The sequence below is a fragment of the Aythya marila genome, assembly GCF_965140915.1.
Source record: "Aythya marila genome assembly, chromosome: 2".
Lineage (NCBI taxonomy): Eukaryota > Metazoa > Chordata > Aves > Anseriformes > Anatidae > Aythya > Aythya marila.
Genome location: NC_139043.1, coordinates 26,879,502 through 26,894,188, shown reverse-complemented (window position 1 = coordinate 26,894,188; position 14,687 = coordinate 26,879,502).

Sequence of the window (14,687 nt, the reverse complement as noted above, 5' to 3'; positions counted from 1 at the left end):
CAGGAGAGGTTTAGTATCTAACATTAAGGTCAAGTCCATAAAATCTACCCTGACAGCAGTACACTGCCCAAGCTGTGCAGCAAAGCACACAGACCTTAGAGAACACCATCCTCAGCATGCCCAAGTAATTTAAAGCCAGGCTCCTTCGGACATATCAGGACAGGTCTGTGAGTTACCTGAGCACACCCTTTTGCTCTGCCAGCTCTCTGCTGCCTTCAGCTCAGCTGTGTGGCTCTGTGCTCAGCACAGCAGCTGCCTCACTGCTCTGCCACAGCGAGGCTCCCCTGGTGCACAGCCGAGCAAACTCCTCACCTGCTGGGCCTCCCCTGCTCTGTTCATAGTGCTGTCCCCATAATGTCAGGGTGCCTTGCAGGCAAAGTTCAGGAAACTGATACAGTGAGAACCCCAGAGAGGGAAAGATGCTAATTTTCCCAGCTCTATTAATACATCTATATGTATATGTGTTGAAAGTATTCATGCAGCGCGTGGGTTTCCAAGAGCACTAAGTGCTTCTAAAAACTGGCACTTCTCTCTGTACGTTTTTTGTTTCTCCAAAGCCCTTTGTAGCCCTTCCTAAGTAATTAAAATGTATTTTAATAATTATTAAATGTTTTAGAGGAGGAGTTTGCTTTTGATCAAGTTGACACAAAACGTAGCACTCCCACATGGCAGGCATTTCACCCTCTCCTTTTATCAGTGTCTTGCACTCCTCTGCTGCAGGTTTGAGCAGATGGAGTTTGGAGTTTCAATCCACCAAATCAGTAGAGCTGCCTGTGTAAGAGCGAGGTAAAGGAGGAGGAATTGGGACCGTTGGACTAAAACACACCCAGTAGTGACTGAACTAATGTTGAGGAAAGTAGAACATATTTTGTACTTCTTTGCTGTTGCGAATATTGCAGCCACCCTTTTGCATTTGCTGGTCTTTCTGTTGTTTCTCATGGGCTGTGGTGCCAGGCAAGGCAAGCAGGACTGCAAAGGAGAGACAAAATGGTGACAGCTACAAAGTACCTGTCTGTATGAATGCACATGTCCCCTGATAGGTGCGGTGTTATTTATGGTGGAAATAATTTCTGTTCATCTAGGGCCTGGAGCTCTGCTCATTTATGTAACTTTGATATTCAAGGGCTGAAATTGCCTTAATAGAGCAGGGAAAGGATATTTTAATGTAACATTTCATATCTGCACACTGCTTGCTCTGTACAGAGGCATCTTTGCCAACCCAAATGGAGTCCTTGGAAGTGCCTGTCTTCTAGATAGATGGAGCTACTAGAGTATCAAGACTACTAAAATTGCTTGGATATTAGATTCAGATGTTAGATTAATGTTGCCAGTGCTCAGAGATCGTATTCAAAAAGAGGAAAACAACAGGCATACTAATGCCCTGCCTTTCTGAAGAATATCAAGCTTTCACTGTAAAGGTACTATGTCATTTGTTTGTTTACCTAATGAGATCTAATCAATATTAGCTTCAAAAATCAGCTTGGGTAATATTAGCAGTTGGCATCAGAATACAACCCATACAGTATGTGGCTCATGAAGCCCTTTGCTGTGGGAAGATCCCATTTTGCCTTCTTAAAACTAATTGCCAGAGGTGCCACTGACAATAGCCAGGCTCATCAGCCAAAGCCAAAGTGATGTGATGTGCACTATAGCCTGGGTACTCCACGGCCTCCCAGCCTCTTCTGGTCTGCCCCAGCTTGCAGAGGCAGAGAGCTGTACAACCCCCTCAAAGGAGAATCCTTAGAGAACCTCTAAAAGAAGAACCCCATGAGTAAGCCTAGTCCCAGCCCCCAAGAGCCTGGCAGAGCACAGTGGGGAGTGGATGCATTACTGATCAAGAGAAAAAAATGTTCTTCAGCCTTGTCAACTGGAGAAAGGATGGGAGAAGAGCTGCTGTTTCTCCTTATCTGGTGACAAATTGGAGGATACTTCAATTACCTCTCCTGCCCCATCTTTTGACCCCAAATAGCACTGCTGATGAAGTGGTACCATTTTATTTTAATGTACACAATCTGAGAACGTAGCTAAAGCTAACAATGGAAACTAACTTTTTTTTTTTTTTTTTCTTTTGAGGATTTTTTCCTGATTGACCTAAAATGAATTTTTTTTCCAGAATTTTCTTCCACAATAAATTTTAACCTTAGTTTTGCTTCATCTTGTATCTTTGTTTGTTGAAGACAGAACAAAACTACAGAGATACCACTGAAATGGAAACATGATTCCCTCCCACCTTAAACCCCTCTGCTCTTCCCTGAGGAAAATTCTTTCAGCAAGAAGTCACAACAGCTCAGCTGTCCTAGCTTTAGGACAGAGGTAAACTCAGTCAAAACAATTGCTTGGAGCTGAAACCTTCCTTCTCACAGGCAACCCAAGGATTTCTTTCTCCTCAGCTCACGTTGTCTTTGGAGGACTCTTCCTTTCTTCTCTCTTCAGTGGATAGCAAAGGCAATATTTGCTAATCTATATTTTTCAGAAATGGTTGAGGCAACAGTCACAAGCTGAAGAAAGGGGAAGGCCGGTTGCATACAGGAAAAACAAATTCACTACAAGGGTGGTCAAGAACAGGAGTACATCATCCAGAATTGTGAAGTCTCCAGACTTGGAGACATCCAAAGACCAACTAGAAATGGCCCATACAACCTTGAACTTGCTTTGGAGCAGGGCGTTGGAGGAAATGGCCTCCCTTCCTACACAATTCTGTGATCTTAAAAAACAGTAAAATACAAAAGTTTTTTTTTTTGCCTGATGTATTCTGATACCGTGCAACAGGCTTTTAAAATTATAAAAATAACATTAGGTAAATAGAACTTCCCCCAGTTCTCAGCTGCTTTTGCAACAATAAATCTGTTAAATGTTATTTTTCATTGGAAGACCATGAATCAGTGTCCTTGAAAATACTCTATCCATTTTGTCAACAAACCTTAGTCCGTCTGGTTTATGTTAGGCACGCTGGTTTTATTAAATAAAACTTTGGATATGCTATCTATCCAGCAACAAAGAAAACCATTGCTAAAGACAATTGGCCCAGTCTGATCTCTTGTCCGTGTAAGTGAAGAGCAACTTCACTGAAGTCAAATGAATTTATACTGGCATAATAGTAGTTCCTGGGGGAACGAAATGAATCTTGGCTGTCCAAGGCTGTTTGACAATAGAGAATAGCAGCTCAGCAGAAGCTTATAATTTTATAGTGTTTACTTCTATAGTCCCTGGCAGGGCAGAATACCTCTGCAATTCATGATTTCATGCATAGGTACATTGGGTCAACAGCACAAAGTCATTTCTGGCAAGAGAAAGACCAGTTCACCAGGTGGTAATGGGAATTGCTACCACGAATAGGCAAAGCATTCAGGATGTTTGGTGTAGGGCGGCTCAGAAAACAGTCTTGATCTCATCTACCTTTCTTTTATTTTCATTTTTTATGTCTGTACTAAAGTGAGTTAGCTCTATCATTACCTGAGCCAATAAAGATGTCTAAATGCAAGACACACCTGAAACCACCACAGCAAGCCTTGAGGTGCCAAGGAGGAAAGAATACTTTTGGGGCTCCTTCCATTCTGTGGGTAAAGTTTAATAAAGCATCTGCTTACAGGCTATTGATGACTTGCTTTGCTGAAGGCAGATGGAAGGAATACAGCTGTTTTACTTTGGGGAAGGACTTTTACAGGAAAGTGGTACAGACACCAGCTTGTGATAAGTTTCTGTATTGGTCTGAGTTTTCTGTTAAGATTAAGTCCACTCTTAGTCTATAGAGTCATTGTAGTCATTATAAATCTAATCAACATGCTGGAATCGATGAAAGGAAAAACAATTGAAGCAGACATTATTTTTTTTTACTTTTTTTTCTGGTCAATGAGAGCTGAAGCAGAATGCAAAGTTCTTTTGCAAATTGATATAGACAAAGGGGTTTAAGACTAGAGCATTGGTAGTGTGCATGCTGCCTCAGGAAAACAGCAGAAAATTCTTTTATTGTGGGAAATAAAAGATCTTCACCATTTATTAGGATTTCTTCTGAAATATAAAACCTTATGTCAATTTAGGTTCAAGAAATGCACTGCTTTGAAACTTCTGTAAATCTTCATGAGGAAAAGAATATATGTAATGACTTCAGAAAATAGGGCTGAAAATAACCATTCTACAGATTTGTAGAAGCTTATTTGGAGGAGGAAAGAGGGCTGTAAAAGATTGCCTCCATGAAAATAGCCTCGTAAGGAACTCTGCATTTTTAAACTAAATCAGCTGAAGTTCTGTGTGTCTTTAAGAAAAGAATCCAAACTCTTTTTATTTTTTTTAATATACACTTTTTTCAAGCATATTTAGACTAATTTAAATTACAAAAGGTCCTTTCTGGCTGAACAACAGCTTTCAGTCTCTAATACCACCTTTGTTACAATATACTTTCATACAATTCAAGAGTGTTTTTTTTTGCAGGGCCCAAAGCTAGCTTTAGTCATCACTGGGTCCTGCAGCATGAACCATTATACTGTATAGAAAATATACATATAAACTCATTCTGCTTCTGGTGGTAGTTCTGGAACCTTCTTTTTTTGTGGTTTGTTTAAATTGCTTTTTCTGTTATTTGCTCACATTGCAGCTGGTGTTTTCCTGATGCTGTGCTCCTTCAACATTCAGTGTCTAAGAAGAGAAGGATCATCACCAAGACTGTGATGGTGGCCCGTGGAAGGGGTCAGGTCCGTGCAGTTCTGCCTGGTTTTTGCCAGGATAAGTGGCAGGGACATTACTTTTGCAGCTGGGGGCTACTTGTATCAATGGTCCCCAGCTGAAAACACCCCTGCCCCCTGAGACACTGGGTTTATCCACACGCGAACTGCGGTTAGGTTAGCAAAGTACTGGTTACCCCTTGTTCAAAACAATCCTATTAAGTGTCAAAGCAAAATCTCAAAGGCAGCATTTGCATAGAACACCTCAGCTCTCCTGCTAACAATCAGATATGTTTTAGAAAAACAATAGCACCTTTGAAGTACTTCTTGAGTGTTCTAACAATGCACAGGAAAGTGCAAGAGCACTTAAAGTGTGGATCCATTTGAGTAATGCAGCATGTGCATCTGACAGCGTCAGGTTGCTGTGGAGAGCCCTGAAATGATTCTAACTTTCCTGTCTCAGTAAAGAGCCAGGAGAGCCTTGATTTCCAAAAACAAAAGGCAGTTTACTGGTATCAAGAGCTAATATGGTATTATTGACCAACATAAGCTCTGTTCCTATTGATGTAGGTAGAAACCTGCTTTTGAAGTTATACCTCCAGTATAAGAGTCTGGCTTCAGTCATTAACATCTTAGCCAAACACAGACTATGTCCACCTAAAAAGCTACAATGCAGGCAGGAGGAGGGGAGAAATTATAATGAAAATGATATAACCATTTCTCAGAGCTCATTTGCCCATCCTAATAATTCAGGCAATTATTCTTGTGGAATTTGGCTGGATATTGTACATGGCCAGGTCAGCTCTCCTCCTATACCCTAAAAGAGCTGCTCAGGTTCAGACACAGTTAAAAAGCTTCAGCTGAGAGAAGTCATCTCATATGAAGGGTATGGTGTGACCTTGTAATTTAAAATTAGACATAATGCATAGGCAGATGAGAGCCAGCTGCTGGTGTGAAGGCCACACAGCTGTGGCAGGACAGTGCTGCACTCTCTCAAGCACCTCCTGGTTCCCAGCACAGCCCAGTGGCTTGAGCACATTGGGGCTCAAAAATTTCCTTAATCAGCTATTCCCTAGCTTTCTAAAAAGTATAGGTCATCTCTGAAGTTACGCCAGTCAAGAAAAAAGTTTTGATTTCAAAGTAGTTATTTTTCTTTTGAAGTTGTAAAATTTCAGAGGAGCTGGTGTTTTGTATGCAGTCTTAGCCTGCTCGGTGAATGCCATTATAGCTAGAAACAATCCTACAGAACTGATAAAATAAGACACTAATTGTTGTATTTATTCCCCTGTGAAGGTACACTCTGGCACTATTAATTGTACTTAGTCACAATCTGTTCATCATCTAATTGTTCTCCACAGAGCTGAAGAGAACCAAATATTTACTCACATGAATTTATTAATACTAAGTCATGAATCATAGTTCTACAAGGTGGTGTTTTTTTTTTTTTTTTTTTTTAAATAAGGCAAGAAAAAAGTGCAGAAAAAGAGATGGGCAATGTGGAATAAGGTTTAGGTGTAGGGTTCAGGTGTTGGGCTGTCATGCAGGCTAGGGGCTCCCTGGAGTCCAGGGCCACAGGGGTCCCTTGGGAGGATGAGGACAGGGATGTGTAGCCGATGTCTGCCCCACTGCCCCAACCAGGAGCAAGGTAACTTAGTGGCACCAGAACTGCCCTGGCCCCAGACATCGCTGTGGGTGTCGTGGGCAGAGGTTCCCCAGCCTGCAGGAGCTTGTCCTGCCAGGGTGGTTGGTCTGAGACTGTCTCTGAAGAGGAAAGTTTGGCCCCAGCTGGCTTTGAGCTCTTGTTTTGGCCTGCCTGTGCACTCAGGGTGAGGTTTCTACTGCATTTAACTTTAATGCAGAGGAAGCTTTTCAGTGGCACCTCTGGAGAGACACCTTCTTTAAGACTAGCCTGAATTAAACACATGAGCTGGCACTCTGGTAATCAACCAGTAGGGTTAATTGGCTTTCCCTGCATGTCCTACAGGAAATGTACTAAAAATACTTTCCTGATAATAATGTGGGATATTCTCAAACTCTGAAGGCAGAGGCTTCGAGTCACTTATAACACACCTTTGATGTAAGGCTATGGGGTGAGCTAAAAGCTCACATTAATACTTGTTTCTTCCAGATAGATCTTTCCTTTTACACTTTACAGCATGGATTATTTGTTCCTATATGTGACAGGTGACTGGGTCATCTCACAGGGATAAAAATGCCTCTCTTGTCCTTTGATGACAAGGGACACTTACCTTTTAGTACACTGTAAAATATGTAAAAGCGACAGGCTTTGGGTCACTCTCTTTTCTTTAATCAGAAGATTCCAATTTGCTTTAAGAAGTTCAGGGTTTTTACAACTTTTAGGCTGAAAATAGTGCAGTCTCTCTAGCTGGGCAGAAGTCAAACTCAGAGTCAAAAAGTCGGTACAGGTGCCTCTGTATTACAAACTGAGCCCTACCCAGGCACGCATACACCACAGACATTAGATGGGATTCTCAACCACAAGAGACCTGAATGCACATGATGCCTCCCATTTGCAGTGTAACTAGTGGGATCAGGGTCCACGATGATCTCCTTGAGATCCCAAATCAGCAGTGTTCAAGGAGGGCTGTAGTGCCCAATCTGGCTGTATGATAGCATCATTTTTCCACTTTCAAAGTGGAAAAAATGAGGCTTTTAACATTTTTTCTTGCTGCTGCAGTTTCTGAATACAAATGTGTGTTTGTCAATTGAATACTTAACCTCTGGATTGGGGTCTAATGAATTTTGAGATGATGGCACATTTAAAATATGGTGTGAAACCAAGGAATTTGGCTCCTCCTCAGTAAAGTTTAATAGCTAGGCTAAGTTTCATGCTCTAGTCAGGTGGGCTTGACTTTGAATGTTTCCTTTTGAAAGTAAACCAGATTTAATAAATATGTCATGAATACAATTTACCATTATTTCTGCCACTTAGTGAAATTTTTCACTATCTTTCAAGGAAATATAAACACCACTGAAGGTGACTTCTAAAGTAAAGCTCTCATAGCTTTATTTATTACAGGATTATTCTTCATTCACTAAACCCAAGGCATATTTTACAAAAATAAAAACATACTCCTATACACAGTGTGGCATATAAAAGCCCTGTGTGCCTTTAAATTTGGTACTTTAAACTCTTTCTTATTCCCTTGGAAGCTATTCAGCTCAGAAGACACTAGAATATATAGTATAGGAAGAAATGTCAAGATTCCTCTGTGAAAAAATATCTTCTCCTTGGTCTTGGTGTTTGGTAGCCTAAAATTACAGATCTAAACATGCTAGGAACATTTTTTTTCTATAAACTAAAATAAAATTTATCCTGTTAAATTACTTAAAATGCAAAGCACTAGAAAACTGAGTGTGGTTATACAAGTCAAGAAAATTAAGTACCTTGCATAGGAAGTTTAGAAATATGAAGGATGGTAGTTTTTCATTCTGGTGATACTTCAGAGCAGAACAGCAGCCTCATCAGAAACAGATGAGCTACAGAAAACAAATTTTTATTTGTAAACACTGTGGGTTCACCTCATTAGTAATGTACTCCCCAAGAGACCATCTCAAAATATCACTCGATGTGTTGAAATATAGTTTTCTTTCACCACAGCTTGTGGCCGTTTGTGTTGGATCTTTAGATTGACTGCTTCCACGTTACAATTGATGGTAAGAATATATCACCAAAATAAAATTTCCTGGAAGAAAAAGTCCCTGGAAGAGGGAAAATGTATGGAGCTTTGAGGATATTTTGGTTTCTTTTTACTATAAACCCAGGGTGCTGGCACATCCAAGTGATTATGCACCTGCTTCACTGAGCTTTTTTTGTTACATATTCCTTGCTGTTACTAGAAAACTTGTTGACTAAGTTCTCAAAGGGAATCAAAGGGAATAAAGCGTGAGCACTGCCCATGGAATCACAGATAACAGGCTTGCAAGCCTTCTGCATGCCCTCAGTTTCCATCTCTCAAAAAGACAGACGTTCTACTGTCACAGTGACATTTCTGACACAAGGTGTTGTCCCTCTCTTGACCTACAATAAAGTGTTGACACCATGCCCTGTGTGGTCCTTGCTGGACCAAGTTCTTGTGAACAAAGACAGTCTTTCGCTAAATCTTTGTGAGGGTTTTTGTCATGAACAACACTGAACTGGACAGAGAGCCAAAACCCAGAATGTGCCCGCTCAGGGCATTCAGGTGAGACTTGAAATCAGATCTTCAGATCAGATCATTGCAACCTGACTGTGCCATCTTGTTTCTCCTCTTTTCTTTTCCTTTTTCTTCTACTTTTTTTTTTTTTTTTTTTTTCCCCAAAACACCAAATGGTTTATTCAAGAATTTATTTAAAGATATTATTCTCTGTGGATACATCCTCTGTTCCTGCCACCAAGCACTGAGCCAATCACTGTTCTCTAATTTAATGTTGACGTCCTTTTACTGAGCTGCGTACATAATGGGGAAGTTGGGAGATGAGTGAGAATTTTTGTTAACTTACATTATTAAGTAGATTCCATTAAGTCTTGTATCTTTTACTTCAGGGATGTCAATTAGATTCTTCTGAAATGCAAATAATCATGCTGCAAGACAGGAGCCACTTAAATGTGAAAAATGTTTGCTGCTGAGAGAAACCAGAGGCAGTGAAGAACACAAATCATCAGAGCATATGACACAGACAAAACCTTTGGAAAAAATCCTCTGTGATGCCTTCATTTGGATCAAAACAACATACTGGGTATGCACGTTACTGATACATGTTCTTTCATGTTGGCAAAAGTGAACAAAACCAGCAATAGATATTCAGTTGATAGGAAGGTAGTGGTGAAAGAGTGCACAGATGTGACATAATAGTTTTTAATATGAATAGGTATGCTCCAGTTTTTCCCTTTAGCACAGTTATTCAGGATCTGTTCTAGACTTGTTGGATCTGCAGTCTGGGCCAGTTTTGCTCCCTGGTGCTGCTCAGGAATTTCTGTGATGAGCTGTGCAACCAGAGTGTCATGACTCCGGGCAGCAGTCTGAATGGAGACTGGGAGCTGAAAGCCAGACTGTCCAGCTCAGACCTGGCAATTTAATGAATCTATTCTAATCCTCAGCCTTCTCATGCACATTTACATTGATATAACATGAATTTTCACCCCCAATAAATAAATAAATAAATAAATAAATAAATAAAGGGCTAGAATTTTTACATTCTTTGCTTCTATTTTTCATGATAACATATATTACAGAACTCTCTGTGGTTTACAGTTTATTCAGTGTGCTTGGTACCCTCAAATCCAGACAGGCTGTTTAGTTAGTAAGAGGCATTGCTAATGAAATCAATTTATTTCTCAACTCTTGTCATTGTTCCCACTCTAAAAGCCAAATTTTAGTTTCTAGTGCCAAAAATAATCATTATGTATTTAACACTGTTCATTTTTTCCTGTTATATTCACAAAATGTTTTGTCCCATGGATTTCCTTGATTATTTCCTTTTTCTCTGGGGACTTACAATGACAAAATGAACTGCAGAGTTTTCCAGTAGGTCGCATGGTTTCGGTCTCTTGCAGTCCTGTATAGAGACAACTCTACATGGTTTCAAAGATGGAAGACAAGAACAAAGAATTTCCAAGATGACAGATATAGCTGGGTTTTTGTTTGTTTGTTTCTGAATACCCTTAAAACTATGTGTCCCTGAAAATTCCTACCTTTCTATATTTGTTTAAAAAAACTGACATATGTGATTAAAGGTTGGGTACATGATCCTATACCCAAATCCAGCAGGAAGGCACAGAGTACCAGAGCTGTATGGTAGCCACACATTTTCTGAGAAGGAAATCAGAGGGGTTTGTAGGGACCCACCTTCTTACTACTACTGTCCTGAATCAGACTATTCAGTGCTATGACCCATTTGGGTAATTCCTACACCTGAACTGGTGAACGAAAAATAATTCAGGTGCCCACGCAGATCCATACTAACGCCCAAACTCTTCTGACCCCATCTGTCTTGTCTGTAACATTGCTTCTTTCCAAGTACCACGTGGCCAAAAAACTCTTCCTAAAACTTGCTGGTGTCAAAAGTAAAAGCCATCAAAGCATTGCTCCCTCAAAGCATCGCTATAATCACAGTGAGGCATATGACAAGCAGCAATAACTTTGGCACATTCTCATGGATCAGGTCAGTCAGGACCTGCCGCCACTTTCCAGAAGAAGGTCGTGCAGCTCCCGTTGATGGGGAAGTGAATAGCAGCAACCAGCATTCAGCACTGATTTCATTGCGACTGATGTTTTTCAGGCCAAGCTTTGTTACAAGCTGTTAGGAGATGGCAGCGAACTGTGAAGATGAGATTTCACCGCACTGTGAAACTCCCACAAAAGAGTGGTAATTGAAATTGCAGGTCTGCATTGAGGACTGTTTGTTAAGATGCTTGGCTCCACTTAGAGGCAGGCCTTAGCAGCAGATGACTGTTATCAAAAAATGACCCTCCCTCCATTTCGTCTGCAGCAATTTAGAGAATTTAACCCACCAGAAACTTGTGAAGGTTTGGGGTTCTTCAAGCATGTAACAGGTACTGGATACCTGATTGGTGACTGATCAGGTGGAAAGTTTGAGGGATCTTTGCAATGAGGAGGAGCAGGAGTTAAAAGTCAAGACATTGTAACTTATTCTGTTAGTAGGGAAGCTTACAGATCTGTGGCTGGCTTGGGAAACATTTGTAGAATTGCTTTAAGAAAGTGAGAAAGTAGCGTGGTCTCACAGGCATGCTGTGGGCCTCACCAGCTCATGGAAGGTGCCCATCCATGATGACCCCATCGTTCTGAGATGAGATTCACCGATCAGGTAAGTGGGTGAAACCCCACAAGAACTTTGTGACTGCCTGTAGCCCAGTGTTTAAACCTACAAACCATAGCCTCCATAAGCGACATCCATCCACCAGCACTGGGTGAGCTTGTACCACCCTGAGTCATGAATGAGATACCTCCTGACCAGCATCCAGTGTGCTTTCTCTGGGCCTCAACTATCCAGTCACATGAGACAAGTAAGGAAACCAAATCCACCACAAGGCTTTCCTTCTCTCTGTGTTTTTCTGAGCTGAGATTTTCGCTGCTTTAGCTCGCTTGCATGGAGGCATGATAACCTGGGGACCACACTTTGGCACTGAAAGTAACAATTCTGGTCAGAAAGAGAGGGAACAAAAAAAAAATAAATCTGAATATTTCTATGGTTTTGTTCCCTAAAAAAAATGGTACCACAATGATATCATTCCTTCCAAAATCCTTGCAAAACTGAATTATAAGGGGAGACATAACCATGCCCTGTAGTTTGGTGGGATGTGTCCAAGCCTTATATATTTCTCAAATTCATATTTCAATAACTGTGCCAAGACACAGAGGATGACAAAAAATCTGTGAGTATCTTTGCTGTCTTCAGAAACTTTCCCGTTTTCTGCAGCTTCCATTTCCTTGGAGCTTCTTTAAGGCACATAAATGAAATTCCTGGAAGCGACATAACAGGGGAGTTTCCACCTTTGTGGAAGATTAATACAGTCTCATGCATTTATATTAAAGAGCAACCTCAGTGCTTTCTTAATGGAAGTAAGGTGCCTGAGCTGAGTACGATCTGCTTTACAAAATAAGGGAAAACATAAAAAGTTTAAAGTTAAGGAAAAAAAATGGTGAAAACTGAGCTGAACTCTGGTCCCACTGAAGTCCAGGATGGACCTGACATAACTGTTTCAGCCAATGCACTTTGCTGATCCAAGCCGTGCTCATCAGAACACTGGAAGAAATATCAAACCTGACTGGGTAATAAACACCTCAGACCGTTTTAGTGGTATCACATTAAACAGCTTGTGAATCTGTTAATGATTCCCACTCTAGCTCTCTCACTTTCCTTTCTCCCTCATTGTTAAACCCACACATAATAAACTTCAATGCTGGGAATGTATGAAATTGTTGCCATTGTTAGGTCCATACGGCTAAAATTGTCTCCTTTTCATAACCTGCATGATTCTCCACTGCAAAGCAGCAGCCTGTAGTGTATGCTTTGCTACTGCAGTTGTGTATTTCAAACCATTTCCTTCTTAGTGTGGGTGCCTCATCATCTGGTAAATGGAAAAGATGTTCCATCATTTCCAAATGTAAAGTACTTGCAGCTCTGTCCACTTTCACGAGACAGGGTTTGGGTGTCACAGGGAGTCCTGCAACCATCTGGAAAATAAAATTACAAGGGGCATTGGAAAGCAGCATTTGCAACAGGACTTTGCAAGTGATGAAGGTCTAGAGCTGTTTGGAGTGGATAGCTGAACAAATACAAGAGTAAACAATGAAAAAACCTGCTTTGTTCAGAGAGCACTAGCACCTTGTTAGAGGATTTCAAGACTATACCGTGGAATTAGATTGTAAGAGGTGTGCCTTTGTTAATTTCTGTGCTAAGAAGTAATTGAGGTATTGATTAAAATCCTGAGTGGCAGCATATCAAGGGAACATGGACATTTTCATTAACTTACGGTCTTGTTCCATGTGCTGAAGATCAGCTGCTGGCTTTGTCCCTCCAGTCCATGGCTTTGTCCCCCCATCCTGTAGGGATCTAGTCTTACTCTAGGCTACTGGTTTGTGCCACGTGGGAGCTGTGGGCTCAGCTGTCCTGTGTCCTCCCAGGAGGCATCCCTTGGGCACAGGGTCTCCCAGTGGGACCATGCAAAAGGCAAGGACAGGCTCAGGTCCTCCATTCTCTTTGGGAAAGCCAGGTGATGCCACACTTGCCTCTAATTAATGGCTCTGTGAAGTTTATGCACCTTTGCTCTAACTGCTTGGACTTTTTCTGTGTTCAGAGATGCTGTGCAGCACTGCAGCAGAGGACAAACTGGCAGAGATGTGGTATCTGACCATGAGAACTGCTTATATCAACAAAGTGACTGGCCCCATTTGTATCACAGTCACACGTTTATTAGTTATGAGAACCAATCTAGTGTGTCTCAAATATATCCTGCTTTCAAAATAATACTCACCAAAAAAAATATATATATATAGGTCAGTGATGATTTTTGTTTTTCTCTCACTTTATTTTCTCTGCTTTCCTCCCCCACTCCCTTACAGAATAAAATAGATCATGGCAGATGGTTACATTTCTCATGTTCATCAAGGCAAGTAAGAAAACCAGACATGAGACAACAAAAGTTTTACAAAAGGCAAGTGTTTAGTATTTTGCAACTGAATATATTTTATGGAAGGCATTAATTTATGGTGTAGGAGATGCAAAACTCCATGACTTATAAAGGAAATTAGGAGAAATACATTTCCAGGGCAGAACAGAGAACTCAGAACCCTTTATTCTTTGCTTAAATTGTGAAAAATGAGAAGCTATCAAGAGATTTGTGTTAAATATAAAGAACAATCTACATTCCTTTAACTAATGGGGGAGAAAAATAATAAAACGTAAACACATTTCAAAGGAGATATCCTCAGTCAGGTTTTCTTTTCCATCTAAAGGCTTCATCTACAAACCTTTGAAGGCACAGAAGTCTCAATTCATTGTCATTAAGAAACACTAGAAACTTGAGAAAGACATGAAGGTAAATAATAACTCTTTCTGTGGCTGAGGATAAACTTTTTTATTTAATATCAAATTTGAGTGTTTACCTTTGTTCTCGTCAAAATGCATGGCATAGTACTGAACAACTCATTATACTCTGAAAGAGTGGGATTTTTTTTCTCTTGATTTATATAATTTGTTGCAGTTCTCCTAAACTTTCTGAAAAGAGAAGCCTTTCATCAAGTTTTTTGTTTTGTTCTTTTAAATTTGGGTGACTTCTGCAAGGTTTAAAAGCATAGACATGACCTTGTCACATTGTATATCAGTCCTGATGTTGCACTGGGTGCTTTTCAGGACCCATGGGAACCAAACTCCAGCCCACACTGAGGACATCCAGCTCTGGCAGACAGCTGGGAAAAGGTCTTATTTCTGACTTTCCACAGAATGCTTGCATTTGGATGCTACCAGGTCTATTGGCTCTGCACACATACTCTTATAACCTCTTAC